Raw genomic sequence first — 20,618 nt, forward strand, 5'->3', positions numbered from 1 at the left:
ATTTGCGTGAGTTTAAATCTAAAGCCGACCGAGCTCGGTCAATAGCTCGAATTCCAACCATCTTCGATATCGATGATAGAGTCACGGGCAATTAGGAACACCAGTCTCGTCGAGCGAAAAGTTCTGGCCATCTGGCAGCCCGCTGGTCTGGGTTCAGGTCGTCGAACCAGCCAGTTCGTCGCGGTACGCGTTAAACCTCGTCTCCACGAGGTCAGCCGCGCAAATCACAGAAACGAAGCTTATTTTCTCGTGTGATGGTGAGTCCGAAGAAACGGCACCGGTTTGCTCCGGTGACAGACGTTAAAGTATTAGCCGATTGCACGTATCCGATATCCCGTCGAATTGTGACGGTGGAGGTGAAGGAGGAAGACACGAAGGATGTGGAAACGGGGAAGGAAGGAAGAAAGAGAGAGAGGAAGACAGACCCTCATTTAAACCACCCACCAAAAATAAAATTCTCTTTCCCATCTGTGCTTCGTCTTTTTCCTTCTCTACCTATCTTTGTTCCTCTCTTTACATCGCTAGATTCTTCCCTCCGGGCAGACCTTCTTCCTCGATATCCACCCACAAAAATACAACAACTGACCCTTCCAGCCGTCAAGCCATCTACCAACGAGCTCGACGTCTCTCGAAAAGAATCAATGATACCGTTTCACAAAGTAACAAGAGAGCAGAGGGAATCTTTCTCGCAAAAAGTTAATTCTATCGATATAATCTACTTTTTGTTTTACGATATTCTCAACACGGTGACGTAGCGAGTGAAAAGTTTGCGGTAGAAACGTCCGTAATTTAAAATTCCGTTGTTGCATTTCTTTAGTTTATTCGCGATTGAATCGTGAAAGTTGCGCATCGGGAGTGTGGGACAGTCGTACAATATTTGGCAGGTGAGTAGTGAGTAAAAATGTAAATTCGAGGAATCGATAAAGATAACCAACTAAAGACTATCGGATATTATAGCTTATCGACTGCCCACACTCGCTCTAGTCTCTCTCGTGCGCTTCGGAATTGCTACATTGCACCGGTCGAGTGAGTTTGAAAATGTAAATTCGAGGAATCAACGACGAGGATAAATTTGGAAAAAAAATTTCAATTCTTTGCTTACAGAAACATCTCCGTCCGTCCCCTTCTCTTTCTTTCTCATCTTTTCTCTCTTATATCCGTACAAGAGGAGAGTTATCGGAAACATCTACATCGTGCATGTGAATATCACAAAGCTGTAAGCCCGATATAAATCAACGAACATAATATATACGCCGAAAAAGCATATTTCCCTCCGGGCGTGTCGACCGCGAACACGCTCGTGTTGTTAGACACGTGTCAGTCTCTCTCTCCTTAGCAATATTTCTTTTTTATCATCAAAATGCAGAATATCGTTATCAAATTATCTAACAAGTATCTGATCACTTCATAAATTAATTATTTAATTAACAGATATATTTATCTGTATATACATATACATATATATATATATATATATATATATATATATATATATATATATATATACAAATAAATATATCTGTTAATTAAATAATCAATTTATGAATTACTATCTCGTCCTTGATCTTTGATATGATTTAAGTGTCTTTCACTTATATACAAAACCTGTCTTAAATCCAATCAGTATACATTCGTGTTAATTTCTCGTTGCCATGATATGGGGCAAAATTGTTTTGGTAGCGCGCGCCAAAATATGCAAATTTATTTATTTTTTAAATAGTTGTATGTGCCTACATTGTTGAAGTACGTATAATAAATTTTAGTACGTTGCAAAAATTGTTTGGATTAACCTTCCTGCAGAATATATGAAGAAAAATCTCAATTGACACTCGCATTTCATAGTGCGTGCCATCCAAATTTTTATCACATTCCAGCACGTATCGCTCTCTTCTCCTTCCCTTAGAGATGTGGTAAAATTTTTTTTCTCTTCCTGTCTTCTGTTCTCTTCCTCTCTCTTCCTCTCTCTCTATACTTTCCTTCCTCTCGTTCGAGCTATCGGAAACCTCTACAATGTGCATCCGAATAGTACAAAAAATTGTGAGTACGATAAATCAACGCAGATAATAAATACACCGCAAAAACAGCATCCTGCTCGGGGCGTATCCAGTGCGAGTGCGAGTGCTCGAGCTATCGAGTGGGCGCGCATTGTGTTTGGCAAGTAAGTAGTACAGAAATGTAAATGTGCTGGGGCACGGCAAAAGAAAGAGAGAGAGAGAGAGAGAGAAAAGAAGAGGATGCTCCTCGCATTATTCCGTCAGTTAAAGCGCGCTGGAGGCTCGTACGTGTCGCAGAGGAGGAAGGATCGAGCATAGTGTGAACCTGTCTACAGTTATAAATAAGGTCCAGGGGTCAGGGTGAGAGGACCGAGGGGGTTTACGGGATAAATACCGTAAGTTATGCCGTGTCGCGGAGAAGGAGCGGATAAGAGGGCCGAACGGGCTAATTCTACGATTTAACATGATCTGTTAAAGTGTATCCTAACGTCGCAGTCGCGTAACTGTCCCCTTTCTCTCCCTCTCGTGTCCCACGCCTCGTGGAAATGTTCAGAAATATTCGTAAGTCCTCCTCGGGATCGAATCGAAACCGTCACAGCCGTTCGAACGGCTCTCGGGACCCACCAATCCGTGCTCCTTCCTTCGTTTTGGGCATTCTTGACCTTTGGGGTCACTGTGCGACCATCTCTCGATCTTCCTCGTCGGTACGGAATTACTTGGAAGTGCGGGAATCTGATTCAAGAGTAAAGACCGAGAGTCTGGAGAGAAATATAGCGACGATGTCGCAAACAAATTTATATAGCGAGAAAGAGAACATTTTACCAGACCGGACAAAAAAATCATCGAAACGTAAGGTAGTTGGCAATAAATTATAAATTCACCACAAATAGAATTATTTGTCATATCCACGAATCTTCAGAAAATGTTGTCGACATTTATTAGCAATATTTTAGAATCTTACATTCCGTTAAACTGAGAGATCACTAATTCATCTAGAATTTCTCTATAATTGAGAGATATTGCTTATAACTGTCGGAGAAATACTTGACATATCCGTGAAAGAAGATGCAAGACGAAAGAAGTAAAGTGGAAAAGTCAAAGAGTAAGAAAGAAGATCCTGTTGTCGATGAATCTGGCCACGACGGCAGAATATTCGGAGGCGTAGACGATTTTTTGTAGCCGCCGCGGCAGGACTCGTCGTGGTCTCTTTCTCTCTCTCTCTCTCTCCTTTCTTTTTTTCCTCTCTTACTCTGTTATGCCGAGGCCCCGGGCAACCGACCATTGTATGCAACAAAGCTACACTTTTCTACTCGATCCCAAGTCCTAATGGATAATTAATTTTTGATAAATCGTCGCTTCGTGACTAGCGTCGACGCGCGGTCCCGATTTGTTTTTCGATTTTTCACAAAAGGAAAAAAAAGCCGGCTTTTACACGATTCTCCCTTCTCTTTTTCTCTTTTTCCCTCCCCGTGCTCTTCTCTCTCTCTCTCTCTCTCTCTCTTTCTCCTTGCCCGCCGAGAGATAACTTTGGTATTCCTCTGACCTCTTGCCGGAGTTTGTCGACGGGCCGGGCTGTCAGGATACATTAGGATAATGCGACGAATGACTGCCGTAAAGTCAAGATCTCGGATCAACGGTAACTATTGTATAGCTTCGGATTTATAACAACGGTTTCTTTCTCTCTCCTATAGTATTACGCGATAGTTATTTCTCACATGTTAGTAACGACATCCGGTAAAATAACTGCATATTTTTTAGCATTATCCATGAAATACGGTATGAAATATGCTGTGGAGTACCGCATAATTATTTCCGCTTAGCCTTTTAAACAACAGTCAACGTTTGGATAATCTATGTATAATATACGAGAGATATAACCGTGATAAGAGTAGTAACAGTAAAATATATATATATATATATATATATATATCCATGACAAAACTAGAATATCATTCCAATTAACGATCATATTTTCCTATTTGAGGAATCTATCAGAAATGTTATTAGCGTGCGCTTCGACGGATATCTAGTTAACATTTAGAAGGAAAAAAAGAAATAAAAGAGCCAAAGAAAGGAATAGTTAGAAGACCGGGGAATGGATGAAATTACTGCGGCGTAATCTGGCACGGAGCAATATAACTGTAGTCTATCCCCGGCATTCAAAGGGTGTAATAACGTAAAAGGAGGAGCGACACGTTTGAGAACGCAGAAATTATGCCAGTCGATTTGCAGGAGAGATGGAGAAAAACAGACCCGAGAAGAGACGGTAGCTCGCGTGCCTGGACGGGCGAGGAGAGACGCGCGAGGAATGGCGAGATTTTTGGGACGCGCGCACACGCGGAGCCTTCGAGTATTCGAACCAAACGACAGAGCCTAAGAAGGAGGGAAGCGAACGGCGAGAATTGATTCGGGGCCGTTTTGCGTGCGCGGGCGGTACGGGAACGTTTCGGATTCGGGATTCGGGACATCTAGGCGAAAAGCGAGCGCGCGCGGAGCAGAGTCGCCCGAAGCGCTCGCGTGGCTACCACCGGCTCTTTCGTGGATCACGCGCGCGTCTCCTGTTCGCACGCAATGCTACTGCACGCGGGCCGCACCGCGATGCGAATCCGTTGCAACGTTCGAGGAGAAGACGGCGGCGGTGATGATGCTGCGTCGGCGGCGCCGATTATTACCGCGCAAACGAGATCCGCATGGGAGGCAGGCTCTCATAGAAAGAGAGAGAAAGAGAGGGAAAACGTTTCTTGTCCGCGCGCCTCTAGAAATAATTATAAATATTTCCAATATAGATAAGAGGTCTCTCTTTTTCTCTCTACGCGTATGGATATATTTCCAAATTGCTCGCGATTAAATCCGCCGCATCCTCCTTTTCGCCACGCATCGTCTCTCGCTGAACTCGCCTGTAATCGATGCGTTACGCGTATTGACGTATGCACCAGTAGCCCGCACGGTACGAAGAAAATTAAATGTAAATGGCCTGATGATATACAAGTTCCACACGAACGTACCCTGCTTCCTGTTCGATCCGTTTATGCGGCGAATGATGGCTCGAGATCACGCGAAATTCATCGATAGATGCTTCATATTGCTCGAAACGTTATACGTTTCGTAGGAAGATTGATATACAATCTTATTCTGTCGAGAAAGAGAAGAAAGCGATGCGATACAAGTAGAAAAAAGAGTGTACGATTTAAAATAGAAATAACGATCGATATCACAACGTTAACAAACTTTGTATCTTTTTCTAAATTTGCGAAAACCTAATCTTTATAGATAATACTGCGCAACAACGATTCCAAAAAGAGAGATATCGTTTTAGACATGTATGATAAAAACAGAAATTTTGTTAAATATATAGAAAGCAGGAAGAAGCTAAAGAGAACAACTTGCGCGTAAATAACGCAACATTAGAGCGCTCTTTTAAAAAAGAAAAGATTAGCATCGATAGATTATATCGCAAAGACGATGAAAGAAGAAACTTTTTTTATAAAAGGCGGACCACAAAGAAAAGAGCTTCCAAATATAGGACTAGGATTTTAGCGATGCAATTTCACTAGCCTACTGTCGGTCAGCAGACAGCAGACGCCTCGCCGCTTACTCTCTCTCTCTCTCTCTCTCTCTCTCTTTCTCTATTTCATCCGTGCATCCTACCCTCTCAAATCCCGTGCCGTCCCATCCTTTAACTCCTCTTCTCTTCCCCTCCTGCTGTATACCGACTCTCCTCCCAGAGGTAATTTACTTTCCAGCCTCCTTCGTTCGCCGCAAGTACCAGATACGTTTCTTCTTTCTCCTCTCCTCGCCATCGTTCGTCGTCTTCTTCTTTTTCTTCTTCTTCTTCTTCTTTCCTTCAGATGCGCTCGACCTATACTCGGAACGCGCTAACTATTTTCCTCGCCGGCTAAAAATATCTGTCCTAGGTGTTTTGTAGAAATTCTCAGCTGGGATCTGCTACCTCCCGCCACGTTCTTTTGTGCAAAAACGTAATCCTGAAGGATTCTACTTGATCTCTTAACAGACGGATTCATTACGCGGGTTTGTATTCTTATATAAAATAGTATTAAATGAATCATATCAAATCTCTTAAACAGAAAAGTTTTTTTATTCTTTAACGCCTGATTAAACGCCTGATATCGAGAGGAATCTCCATTCAAGAGTTTATGTGAGACTCTCGAGAAGGAGAATCTTCTCATAAAGACTGATACCGATCGGACAAAGTCGCGCCGTCCAAAATACACATACGCGGATACTGACGAATCGCCGTTACAAAGTTATTTCACTGCATCTCTCAAAGATGCACCTCTTTACGGTTTATTCCTTCGAGCATTCCGGCTTATTGTTAGAGAGGCAGTAGATCCGCATTAGCGTACTCCTACCGCAGTCTCGGGAGAGCTGCCCCTCTTGTTTCTCCTTGTTTCTTACCTTATCTACTTTTTCTCCTCCTTCAGCTTCCACCTCGCTCATACCTGCGCGACCTACGCTGCCGTCTCTTTCTCGCATCAGAGAGAGAGAGAGAGAGAGAGAGAGAGAGAGAGAGAGAGATCGGAGAAGAGAAGGAGGAAGCAAGGAGAAACGAGTAGTAGTAGCTGAGAGAGAAAGAGTAGTTCAGAGGGAACTATCTCTCTCCTGTACTCTCGCGTAGCATCGTCGAAGCTTGGTATAATTAATACAGGCTCCGTGGAATGCCGGTCGCCTCACTCTCTTGGCGTCCTTCCCGCACCTACCCTCGCCTACCTTTCGCTTCTTCCTCGCCACTCATTCCGTCCTCTCTTGCCCCGCCGTATTCCGCCTCATCCGCCACATCTGACCAGTTTCCGTGCCTTTGCCTAGGTCCTAACGGCGGGCCCGACAACCCTCAACTGAACGAAGCGACCGAAAACCCTCTCGAAGTCCTTTCTCGTCCTGTTGCGTTTGGGGGGGGCCGCCGTCGAAGAAGAAATTAAAAAGTAGAGCATACGCATAACGAGAACGGCGACAACAACAACACACGTATATGGTACAGACAGGAGTGGAGTGCTCCTGACAGCCGCAGCCTAAATATTGGACCCGCATTATCCGCAGGCCCCACAGAAGCAGTCGAGTATCTTGGTCGCGCGCGTGTGATTTTTCACGGTGCGTCTATTCGCCTTTTCATCCCAAACGACTTTTCTAAAGTTTAACATGGCGTCTCAAGCTTTCTTTGGCACGCGTCGTGTCAAGTGTAAAGAAAACACTTGTAGATCGCTTCCACATTATCCGTGGAGCAATTTGTAACAAGCTAGACACGTTACGCTAGAAACAATAATCTCATGTGTAGTTTCTTCACAGTTATGCGTGTTATAGACTTGCATCTTTTTCGAGAAGAATCAGCTTTCACTAAGAAACTAAAATTAAAAAAAAAATAGCCAAAAGTAAAACTAAGAAAAAATAGCCAAAAGTTAACTATTTCAAAATTTGCGATAATAAAAGTATATATCTCTTCATATTCTGAATGAAACATTCATTATTAATTTAGTAAGTAAGTAAACATATCGGTTTCGTAAGAAAAAAGACATGTAAAATATAAAATTATTATAAATCGATTATTTTCAAAAAAAATATTAATTATTCTAAAAATATTCACTCGGCTCTCCGATCCTGACGAATTGAGCAATCGTAAAAATGACAATAGACGTCTTCGGTGACGACGATAAAATCATTATCGTATTACAGAGGAATCTCAGGAACTCGAGCGAAAAAGACGGGCTATTAATTAGTCCACTTGTCGTCCGTACGAGAAAGTGCGCTGTCAAACTCGAGTGAGGTTTCACGAGCTATTTCGCACACGTCACCGGCAAATGGCATTTTCTCTAACAAGTATAATTATGGTTAACGAGTCGACCGATTTAATTGTTCTGATATTTCATCGAAAATAAGAAATAGAAAAAAAGAAAGAGAGATGGAAAAGAATATACAATGAAAAAGGACAGTGGTGGTGTGGTTCGCCTTAAAAGGCGGAGTGCCCTCTCTCTTCCTTCGACTTCGCAGTTTCATAACTGGAAGCGTCGTGCCATTCTTTGCTTAACCATCGTGTAACGTAGTATGTTGCTCGCTAGAATGCGCACTATTTTACGCGCACGAAAGTCATCCGGTCGGCCACGACGCGTTCTTGAGAAAATTGTCACTGCCAACGTCAGAACAACAGCACGTAATTTCACGCTGAATGCCTCAGACAGCACGGACTTTAGATTCGTTATTCAAGTAGGGCGCCACATAGCGAGATACGACGACAGACATTTCGATCGTCAAATAGCGTAGCGTGCGGAAAATAGCTCGACGAGGATCATGTCGCCTCGGACAATCTAATATAAAACATTTCGACCCTAGAAAATAATATCGGCATTTGTAAAGGTTTTATTAAAATTCCATAAGACTTTTTTAAATTAAGAAAATTGAACATTTTTGTACCGAGCGTATAATTAAATGTCGTGATCTATGGAGAATCAATCATCATAGCCATACGTATAATTTATCATCGAAACGCGTGACTGAAAGTAGCATCGAGACGAATTTGGATCGATATTATTACCACTCGTGTTACTTATGCTCAATTTGTTGTTATTCACGTAGGACATTAGGCAATAATTAGAGCAATGTTACAATCTATCGAGAAGAAAAAGATTCAGCGCCACTAAATCATGTATCGAGTTAGTTATAATCGATCGTTACACATTGGCAAGTATATTCATGCTAATGGATCGAATTAACAACAGGTGCCAAATCAAATGTAATTTATATTAGAGAAACGATAAAGTCGAGCAAATAGCACGAACAACTCGCATTAACGTCATTTGCATCGGTAAAGCTCGTACTTAATTCACCGTCACGGTATAACCAGCCGCGACTGCGATCAAATTCGTCGAACGGCACGATAAGGCCCGATTTACTATCGCTATTCACGATCTATATTAATAATATACGCATAATTGATCGGAATTATCATATTGATTTGTCAAATAAAAAGCGCGAAAGCGTACTAGCTTAATAATAAAATAAAATAATTCGCGATTGCAAAGAGAAAATTAAATGTAATGCTATAGGTAAAATAATATTACACGATCGGTGCAATTAACAGCGAAGGAAGGAACACGATCTCCTTTCACTCTTTCGTTTCTGCGAATCAGGCTCCTACCGATGCCAGTAAAATCGAGAGCACCCCTTCTCGCTGCCATAAAATGCAATCGATGTGCGCACTGCTTATCGATGTTTTTCAACTCTCGATCTAACCACGTTCCAGCCTCGTCCCTCCGTTTCCTCGACACCTGCACGCGGGCGCTCTTTCTCGACTTAGAACAAACTAGCCTCTTATTCAATGTTCTGGCCCCTCTGTTCTCCGAGATGTTTGCCCGGTGCCTTGTTCACGGATCGGTCGCGCCTACCTTTCGTCGCGGTGCCTGTGCTCTCCCTGGTTCGAGGGATCGTGGGCTCGCGATGCTGTCTCGCAGGTCAGTTCGAACACGCCGGGAAGACGAACGAGAAAAAGGAGCGAAAGAGAAAGAGAAGGGAAAGGGGATATAGACGCGCGCGCGCGCGGGCGAAGACGAGGGAGAAATTCCCGGACGAGTTTTCTCGACGTTAGTCGGCATCCTACGGGGAAGAATCCTGACGCCTGTCTCACGACGACGGGAGAAAAAAAAAAGACGTAAAGGGGAAGCGCGGGGAATGGAAAAACAAGAAAAGGAAAGAAAGAAAAGCCATTAAAGTGCACGGTCCAAAGACTCCATTTTTCCCGGCACCTTTACGGCTGTCTGACTTTGGCGATCAGATAAGAAAAGCCTATTACCTTAATTTCTTCTCACTCGTCCTCTCTCTTATCCCTCAAATGGTGAGCCCAACTCACCATTTTGTTTACTCCTCAGTTCTCCTAGTAATTTGTTGACATTCCAAGCCCAAAATTGCGAGCCGTAATTGCGCTGCTACTTGAATTTCTTCTTCAATTTTAAGATTAAATAAAATATTTGCATGTGTATAAACGCGTTATAATTTGCGTTCAATTATTTTTGATATTTATAACACTATTATGATCATTAGCAGAATTTATTTCACTTAATTATAATAGTACTTTCATTATAATAATATTCTCTTCCTTCACGCACACACGTACACGCATACACATATCGAGAAAGAGAAAGAAAGAAATCGTGCGATCGTTAAATTTCGTTCCGTAAGTTTCAAAATTTCATAATATAGTATAACGCGTGGAACGATCTAGTATCGGATCGTCGCCAATTTAATTAATGCATGATTTCGAGAAGCTGCCGCCCAAGTTCTATGCAAGAATAATCTCACAAATTTACCAACGCTCGCGAGACGCGATAAACGCGAGAAAATACGAGGCCGCACGGGAGATAACGAAAAGCTCGGACAGTAGCCGAAACGGGACGAGACCGCGACGGCCTTGGTACCTTTGGAAATTTCTTGATGACTCACACTATATATATATATATATATATCGGCGCCGTAATTATTACACGCTGCACCGGACAAATGAGCGCGGCCGTGGGCGAGCGTGGGTGCGTAAAAAGCATTGCCGGGCACTCGCCTCGAAATGAAGTTAATTTTCGCCGATGACACGCCACGCGCTCGGCGTTTTCTCGCGTCGTATTCCACTTTTTATATACGGTGACACCCGCCGCTTTGAAAGTGTTACGCGAACAAGGATGTTTGCGGTGTCCTGTTGTCGCTTTCGAGCCTCTCGCGTTTTTAATTGCCTTAATCTCGACGAGGGCAACGACGACGACGACAAGGACAACGAGGATACGGCTCGCGCAGCTCGAAATATGGCTTAAAATATTTGAGATTCCTCGACGCTCTCTCCGCGCGTCCTTAAACGCGCGCGGCGAATCGTAAAATCCGCGAGCATCTCCGGCGCAAGAATACTTGCCGGTGAGACAAGGGAATATCGATGATGCGTGTAATGATGTGATGACTTCGATGTAAAATTAACACGACGCGTACAGGCGGCTTGTAATAGATGCACGTTTTTACGGACTTTTATATAGCGCTTTCTTCGTTATCTTTATCTTTAACATTATCACGTATTTGATTTATACAATCGTGAATCATTCATGAAATTAATAACATTTATATTATATCACTTTACGTAATGCGTATATTATACAATTCGAAGAAATATATACGGGAGACCTTCGAGAATACCCCCGAGAAAACGCGCCCTCATATAGAGATTCGAACCGCGACAAGTCGGACAATGCCGCGGCTTCAAATGTGGCGGCCGGGTGCACGCAGCGCCGCTGACAAATGAGTTTGGCCGAGTGCAAGTGAAATGCAGCCGCAAAAAGCCGTCGTGGCCCTCCGGTCGTCGGAATGGAATATGGGTAGCCGGTCGGCCGCGTGCTCCTCTCTTTCTATCTCTTCCCCCCCTCTCTTTCCCATCTCCTACGTCTCGCTGGCTACTGCCTGCGATTCCCCATTAACGAACGGGTCCCTCCGCACGATCCTCACCACCGTGCATTATCCACGGTTATGGTTTTTCGGGCCGTGGTTGCCTCGCCGGCGAGATGCATTCTCGCGAAACGCACCGGCGCGACGGAGATGTGTTGGGCAAAACGTTGGGCGGGATGGAAAGCCGATGGAATCCGCGAGAACGCTCGAGCGAAGCGATTATTGTCGTGGGATTAGGACGATCGTGGTGAGAAAGTAAGGCGAAGACTTTCGCGAAGATATAAGTCAAGACATATATTACGCTTCGTCATTAGGAGTCGCGTAAAGATATTAAATAATTTATTTTGAGAAAGAATAGAGAGCTGCGCGATAACATCAAATCAGGTTATCGATGATATCAACGTCGGATTCGACGATGTATACCCCCGTTCGACGCGAAAGCAATCGTTTCACAATTATCGCAATAATCGGTTTGCACGGGCCCTTTTCTCGAGCGAAACTATCCGAATGGCGTCCAGTACAACAGCTCGCAAGCGCGCCTTAATTTACATCGCCGATTTAAAATTACCATGATTAGGCAGCCCGGTGAGAGGCGGGCTCTGTTGAATGCATGCCGCTCGCGATCGGCGGCCGCAGCCGTATGATAAATAACGCGAGCTCCATACGTTACGCACAACGCACGCCGTAATACAAACGGAACACATACGCGATTCGCATGAGACGGAGGAGCGCAACGTGGGGCACGATAGACGGGACAGGAAAGGAGAAGAGAAACGGCGGAGGAAGAGGACCCTGATGTAAGTAACGAATATCTGATAGCGTATCCCCGGCATTTCCAACGTATCCTTCGGCTCTCCGCAAAACGAATACGGGCCCCTCTCAGCATCGCGAGGCCCCCCGCGCGCTCTCGAGAATGATCCACGCGTTTCTCTTACCTACCTATGCGGCCGTTTCGTCGCGATCACTCTTACGTCCGGAGAAACGAAACACGGTTTTTGAAGAAAGAAAGGGAAAAGCAAAAAAAAAAAAAAAATGTGTCTTGTTATGGATGAACCTTCAGGAAGAATAAACACGTGATAAATTAAGATTTTATTTTTTAACATCCCTCTTAATTCTCTCCTTCTGAATTTGCATGCGCGAAGATCATTATGTGATCGTCGTTTCGCGCGAGAAACACATTACGCCTAAGAAAAAAGATATTTTTTTCGCTAACTCGACACGCTCGCGTGACATTATTATTTGGAAGTGACCCGCTTCACGCGCTAATTATTGCAATTTCTTAATCAGTTTTGATAGAATTAAGTGTCTCAGCGAAAAGCAGTCTGTAAACCAAAAAATCGAAAGAAAAGAACCGTTTCCTTATCGACTATAAGCCTCTCGAGTTGTGAATCGCCGTTTGTGAGTAGTAATATTAATAATTCATACTCAGGATCTCACCGGCCATTTTTAATTCCCTTGTGTCCACTCCCCCCCCCCCCGCCCCCCATAATTTAAGGATAACGTTTCACCTTTTGTCGAATCTCTCGTATGCGACAGACGTATTCCATTCATATGGCGATGGACCTATTATTGTATAATCGTCGCAGCGTGTAATTATAGACGTCCCCCGAAAATCGTCGACGTGGAAAAATGTAGGAGCGTTTTTTTCTCGCCACGCTTTCTGGCCCGCCATTTCACAGCCGCGAAAATAAATCGGCACCAAGCACAATTGTTATAATCGGGCGCGCTCGTCGCGATATTTATTTGTTCCAATTAAGAATTTGGCCGGCACGCGTATATCATCGCGATATACGCACCGGTGAAAGAGCCGAACAGAGAGCAGCGTGCGTGACCTCGCCCGAATAACGTCACGGGCAATTTCGCGACGGCGACGATTATCTTAATTTTCGAATCTCGTTAGCGAAATTTAATACAAACATAACGGGCACGGCAATATACCGCGGCGTCCTTCAAATTTATACGCACCCATTACGCATTAAGAGCCGAAATTATTCGCGCACGTTATAATGCCACACGGTTGGCCTCGCTATGAGAGAATTGCGCCGAGACTCGCTCGGCAGCGCGATATCTCCGCAGCACACTCAGTTGCAAGCTTATTTTACCTCGAGGGGAAAATATCGCCGCGAAAGTGTCTTATATCGTAAGCGGACACTTGGATTATAAACTTGAATCGAGGAATTAATCACATCGTCGTAGCGATTTTAAAATGTACACGTGGAGTGGATGTACAAATAACAAGGCGATTTGATTACTAAATCGCAATTTTAAGAAACATTATCTCAATTATTCGAAAATATACGATATATATGAAATAGTATAAAAGAATATGGTTATAGAGCTGTTGCAAAAAATGCACATCTGGGGATATATTGCACAAATATATTGTATAAAAAAATGATTAGTGATATCAGATCAATAGATGTACAACGATAATCTAGTAAAGATAATCTAGCGTATACTGATATAATGTCGATTTTACTGTGCAACTCGTGTGCGTAAATATGGATGTTAAAACCAGTTTCGCGCAATTACCTGATTGATTTGAAAAAATCGGACTTATTGGTCTCGAGAGAGAAGCATGCATCCGCATAAGCTTATGCCGTCGGAACGAACGCCAAATAGAACCTCTCCTTGGTAAATATCAATATTTTCCTCGAACATCACGTGCCACCAATACGCATTCCATCGGTTACAGATGGCGAACGACGGTGACGCTTGCATTCGAGCGTGATACATGACGCGCCAACGAGCGGGACAAAGATAGCGGAAGAAGGGAAAGAAAGAGAGAGAGAGAGAGAGAGCTATAACCGAGAGAGAAGTGTCCTAAGAACGGTGCCTTTCAGTTCGAGTTACACGAAGTGGAGACTCCGTTCGCACACACGACACGCACTTTCATTCACGCGCAACACGCGCGTACGCACGCATTGCGCTCGTACGAGACGAAACGGCTCGCGCGCGTATTCTTTTCACGACGTCGTGTATCTTGCGAATCTTCAATCGCCAATGCTTCGTAACAAAATCGTGCTACGCTTTAAATATCACGTCGGGATAAATCGATCGACACGTTATTACACTGTATCGTCGCAATATATATATACGCAATGCACCACGACTGCATCCCACGCACGGCCAGACGTAACCGTTTCGCAAGCGAAAACACGTGCTAAAGTTAACAATCCTATTCTCCTCTCTCTCTCTCTCCTAAAGAAAAAACATATGTCACAATTATAAATACTATTGTATTATTAAAAAAAAAAAAAATGTAAAAGAGTGTCCTCTCTCTTCCCCGTGCTTGAATTTCTAATCATTAAAAATATTCTACAGAAATTTTAGATGGGAAAAATGCGTGTGTGTGGATTGCAGAGAAATCGATATTGAAATATGTATAGTCGTGAGAATCGTAAACATTTAATACGCGGACTGTGCAACGTAAGGAATCTCATATTACGTCATAACTTCATCACGCTCTCGGAGTATAAGCTGGTCTTTTTCTCAAACTTCGTCCTTGTAATTAATCTCACGTCTCTTACATCTACTAGGCTAGAGAGGGTATACGGAACCGTGTTAGCTTGACAGCCTACTTCTGGCGACTCGTTTCGGTAGAGAAACCATTCCGTTAACGAGGGTCAAGTTACATCTCGGCCACACAATGACTATACCGTACTATCATCCAATAACAACAACAACAACACAACAACAATGAGCGTGTGACGTAAGACGCAGTTGACTTGTGTAATCAAGACAGAGGATCGACGATCTTAAAAAGTTCTACGTCACTCTATCTAGCTTGAACAATTGGTTATAGACTAGTAAATCTGTAAAATTCAGATTTTCTTCTTCCTCTGAATTAATTGATTCTTTAAAAAATCTCGATATTAGAAATATTGAACATATCGTCTTATTTTTTTCAGATGTATTTCACATACTTTCGTTAAGATATAAGTACACACAGAGTTCGTATTTTTTTAATAACTTCGATTTCACATTCATATAGAAAATATTACATTGGATGAATAAAAATTTAATTAGCAATAAAAATTGTTATTGTTTTCAATGATAAATTCAGAGAGATTATTAGACGCCAAATATCACATAAGACAAGCATGCATTTTAACAGATACATCGACACGTGCATAACGCGCGCAGAGAAACGTCAGCCACCCGGGAACATCCTGCGAACAAAGTACGTCACGAAGCATACGAGGCTAGACGACAGGTGGTCGTGCTTCTCTCTCGAAAGTCAAGGCTTCGATGAAGATCGCGAACGATCTTCCACACGTAACTTCGGTCCGAACGCGCCGCGATGAAAGAAGATAAAGGGCCAAGAGAGCGTGGCCGGTGATTGAATTGCGGTAGCCAACGGAAGTGTGGTAGCAAAACGAATGGCAACACGGTGCTTAAAATACAATTTTGTTAACGCCAAACGCAATTTCAATATTTCAAAATCTCGGAAATTTAATAAAAGTTCATTGAATGTATTCTATTATTCTAAACATTATCTATGAATACAAAAAAATTATATCAGGAATTAAGAACACTCGATCACACTATGCGCATCTTAAATCGTACTTATCAATAATTTCAAGCAATGTATCGCAAACACGAAATACAATATCCCGACTCTTGCATAAAACCCGTCGACACGAGAGATACATATAACTGTTTAGAAACTTCCCGATTCTGTGCATTCCGTGGCCGTGGAGCTCGCTTTAGAAAAATTGCGCAGAGCCAGATACTAGATAATATTTTCATTTCCGACCCCTTGAATATGTCCTACTCGAGGAAATCGTGGCGATTATCGGACTTTAAAGAACGAGACGACGCACGGCATATACGCCCCCGCGCGACGTAGTGTCACGAATCAGTTTATAATGTCCGTATATGCACGCGCGCGTACGTATTTCCACGCGTGCATTCTCGAAGCGAAGACGCCAGTATTATAGCTCGCCTACGTGTATACTAAGTGTACCAAAAGTGCACTTTCTATTGTTTGACAAACTAAAAGTCGATTGATTTTATTTATATGAGAAAGATATCTGTAATAAAAATTGTGTTAATAAAATAAAATATAATTTCTGCGCATCCTATTAATAAAAAAAATAAATAAATAAATAAAATATTCTCTTTATTTTTACGTCTGAAAAATCAAATTTGTTTTTGTAATTTTTAAATTTCCGTCGATTTATTATAAATCAAGAATTATGGATTAATATTTGCTTTAATTCGAGTTTGTAATATCCATTTGGACAAAGCGCGCCACTTTTGAGACACTCTGTATATTGAACCGATTCCCGGGAAGGCATTTAAGCCAACCAACCACCTGCTGTTAGTCTGATGCTGCTCACGACATCTTTCTCTCTCTTTCTCGATTCTCCCCCCCCCTCTCTCTCTCTATCTTCGTTCCTCTTTCCCGCGTCTGTTGTCCTCCGCTACCAGCATCCCTCTCGCCGCTCTCCCCTGTCTTGTATTCAGATGTATTACGGCATCGTGCCGATTCTCATCCAGCGGATGAACGAGAGTTAGTTATGCAAGTCGAAAAAGCGCAAAGAAATAGAGATAGAGAGAGAGAGAGAGAGCAACGCAGCAAGGTCGTCGCACAGCGACGGCGATGATGACGACGATTCTCTCTTGACCTCTCTCTTGATCATCGAAGATATCGCTGAGATATATTCCATGTCAGATCTGATACCTTTTCCTCCAGACTTAGCTATGTTTGGGATAGCATCCCTCGATAGGGAGACAAATGTCGAATAGAAAATTACTTGCACAATTTCTATTAGCTTTTCTGTTGCATTCGTTGAAGTAGCGTACAAACGGACGGTATGACGTTTCTTAGCATTCCCAGTAGTTGACGAGGAGGGAATTTACAAGTGTATTAAAACGTGGGGACGCCACCACGCTACTTAACCGTGCGTCTTATCAGCGCTCGAGACGGCGAGGTAAAAAAGATCACGCTCGCTCTGATAATGGGACAGCGCGTAACTCGTAAGCGACGATAAACGCAATATTGCGCGCGACGCACGATTCGTACCGAGAAATGCTACGAAGTCGCGGAATTAACATTCGACGTGGCAATAGGCATACGCGATATAAGATCAGAGATATAATAACGAGTCCGGTTCGCGCTTCGTCGATCTAATTAGCACCGGATCAGTTAATTGCCCTGCGGTTTTCCGAGTTTCGTCGATCGTCTCGATAAGAGCGGATGATATGTAAATATGTAAATACATAGGTGAACCGATCGCAGACGAGAAAAAAGCTTGATAGGCGGAAAAGGAAAATTCTACCCATATTAAGTTAGCCCCTCCACCAACGCCAAATTAAATCAAATACATCAAATAATTTAGTGCTAATTATGTGCTAATTAGTTGCCGTAGTCCGAATTTTGTTGCTCAAACCGTTTAGCAGGAATTTACATTCAAAGTGGGGGGTGCTAGCTTGACATTAAGCCAGCCCCCCCCCCCATAGTGAAAAAAATATATATAAAGCTCGAATCAAAAAATAAAATACACTAGAATTTGTTGCTATTTTGTTGCTCTAAAATAACATAAAAATATTTTTAAAAAAGTATATTATTTAATTAATACCACTATATACTCAGTCTCGCCGCGCCGTACCATTCACTTGCGCGAAGTAAAAGTAAATAAAAAAATGTATCGCTCGCATGTATTTGGTACTAAAATAATCTGTGGACAATATACTGTCGAAATATATGAGAAACTGAATTTGTTGCTCGTCTTAAAGTATTAAAAATCGATACTTTGTCGCCGCGGACCCTATACGACGCGCTCTTATATTATATAAATTAACTAAAAGAATTTGTTGCTCGCATGTATTTGGTACTAAAATAATCTGTGGACAATATACTGTCGAAATATATGAGAAACTGAATTTGTTGCTCGTCTTAAAGTATTAAAAATCGATACTTTGTCGCCGCGGACCCTATACGACGCGCTCTTATATTATATAAATTAACTAAAAGAATTTGTTGCTCGCATGTTTTTGGTATTAAAATAATCTGTGGACGATGTACTATCGAAATATATAAGAAACTGAATTTGTTGCTCGTCTTAAAGTATTAAAAATCGATACTTTGTCGCCGCGGACCCTATATCACGCGCTTTCCTAATATATAAATTAACTAAAAGAATTTGTTGCTCGCATGTTTTTGGTATTAAAATAATCTGTGGACGATGTACTATCGAAATATATGAGAAACTGAATTTGTTGCTCCTCTTGCTTTTTTAAGAATGACGCGTTAAAGATATATGTTAAGATTACAGAGTGATCAGAGTTAAATAAAATGTAATCGTATTAATGATGATTTCGAATGCTAATAAAATAGTAAAATTAATGCGCTCAACGATTATAATTATGAAATCATTAATAATCATCAATGATGAATAATAGAAATAATCAAGGCAAAGATAATATGGTCAGTTTTAATTCTAAATATTTATATGATTATCAGATTATAAATAATTAATCAAAAAACAACTCGATTTTTCAATATCATCGTTTCCATAAATTAAAAAATAAATTGACATGCATATTGTTAATTTCGTTAATGCACATGTTTGATAATTTTCATTCTCTAAAAATGACGCGTTAAGGATGTTAAGATTACAGAGTGATCAGAGTTAAATAAAATGTAATCGTATTAATGATGATTTCGAATGCTAATAAAATAGTAAAATTAATGCGCTCAACGATTATAATTATGAAATCATCAGTAATCATCAATGATGAATAATAGAAATAATCAAGGCAAAGATAATATGGTCAGTTATAATTCTAAATATTTATACATGAGCTATAAATCATTAATAAAAAAAAAAACCCCCCCGATTTTTCAATACTATTGTTTCCATAAACTAAAAATTATATTGACAATTTTAAATGTTTAATAATAAATTCTACTGACCGACCGATGCACCGCCCTTGCATGTCTCACTTCTTTCTGCATCTGGTCATCGCGAGATCCTTTCCGTTTCCGGTTGCTCCCTTCGCTTCAAATTGAGACGAGACAGTCTATCAATTTGTCCACTCATGCATAATCACTATTCTCATAATCACTATTTCACTCGTAGTCCAAAATCCGCCATATGCAATGACGCGGTAAAATTATTTCCATGCCGATTATAAACATGAAAGAACATATAATCGCGTATTAATAAATGGACGGAGACGATTTTCCGTGATTCTAATCGACATTCCCGATACTCACGACATCCACTTTATACACGGGATAAACTTGTGATGGATAAAAAAAGGCGAGAAATACGGAAAGAATATTTCAATCTCGCACGCTAACGCAATACGACGGTTACTGTAACGGTTACGGAAAATTTAGGCAGGTTGAGTAGTAGTAGATGGGGAGGGGGGGACGCGTCGTCGAATATCCGTTCCAGGAAAAGGAGCGAGCGCGTCTCTTCCAAGAAATAAACCGTACGCGAAGAATCCTGCGCGAGATAAATCAAACTAGCTCGAGCGACGCTCTTTTGCGATCTCGATTTATGAAATTGTGAATATAACTCTGAAAAAAGGATTACATTTGAAAACAATATTAAAGAATATTAAAGCAGAAACGTGTCGAACGCGACGCGCTTATATTTTCAACGCAATATTATTATATACGACAGCGAGTAAATTATTTCAGCGCCTAAAAATATGTTAAATAATGTATTCATCGATCGTTGTATCGTATTATAAAGTCGATATATCAAAACTACAAATTACTCTCGATTCGGATATTTCGAATATTCGTTCGGATGCGAAATTCATTTTCGATAGATAAAAGATGCGTGGGAAAAATCTTGTCGTTTGCGAGTATATATATATCGAAAGATGCCTTAATCACGATTACACGGGTTAATATATTACACTCGGATAATCGCCTGTTATTCGATACAAGACCCCCCCGACACTCGTTCGTACGCGGATCTCACTTTCGACGGATAAAAAGACGCGAGAAACACGGAGCGCGACCGTAATTCGTCTTGAGACTCGCGCTTGTGCGAAGAGACTGACACGATTACGGAAAATTTAGGCTGGACGGATAGGTGAGGAGAGGGGAGGACCGCGTCGCCGAACGTCTCGGTACAGAAGCGTTCAAAAAAGTTGGATGAAAACATTCAGATATAAACAAAGAAGCGCGCCTCGAGAGAAAGAGAGAGAGAGAGCTTATATTACAAAATCTCGATGAAT

The 20,618-nt window shown here is 41.9% G+C and overlaps 1 protein-coding gene across 3 annotated transcripts in view; it reads right to left on the reverse strand.

Annotated features, from left to right (window-relative positions):
* The window catches only part of Ds (dachsous cadherin-related 1), a 323,661-nt gene that overhangs the window by 285,403 nt on the left and 17,640 nt on the right, over window positions 1–20,618 (reverse strand). The window contains exon 1 of one of the 3 annotated variants that reach the window (XM_070294927.1): window positions 19,336–19,341. The exons of the other annotated variants lie outside the window; for them this stretch is intronic. The gene's annotated coding sequence lies outside the window, so the exon portion shown is untranslated. Of the gene's footprint in view, window positions 1–19,335; window positions 19,342–20,618 lie in introns of those variants that run through there. 3 annotated transcript variants of the gene reach the window in all.

Source organism: Polyergus mexicanus, unplaced genomic scaffold (assembly GCF_030449975.1).
Source record: "Polyergus mexicanus isolate NDT 795.1 unplaced genomic scaffold, iyPolMexi1.0 SCAF_4, whole genome shotgun sequence".
NCBI classification, from domain to species: Eukaryota; Metazoa; Arthropoda; class Insecta; order Hymenoptera; family Formicidae; genus Polyergus; species Polyergus mexicanus.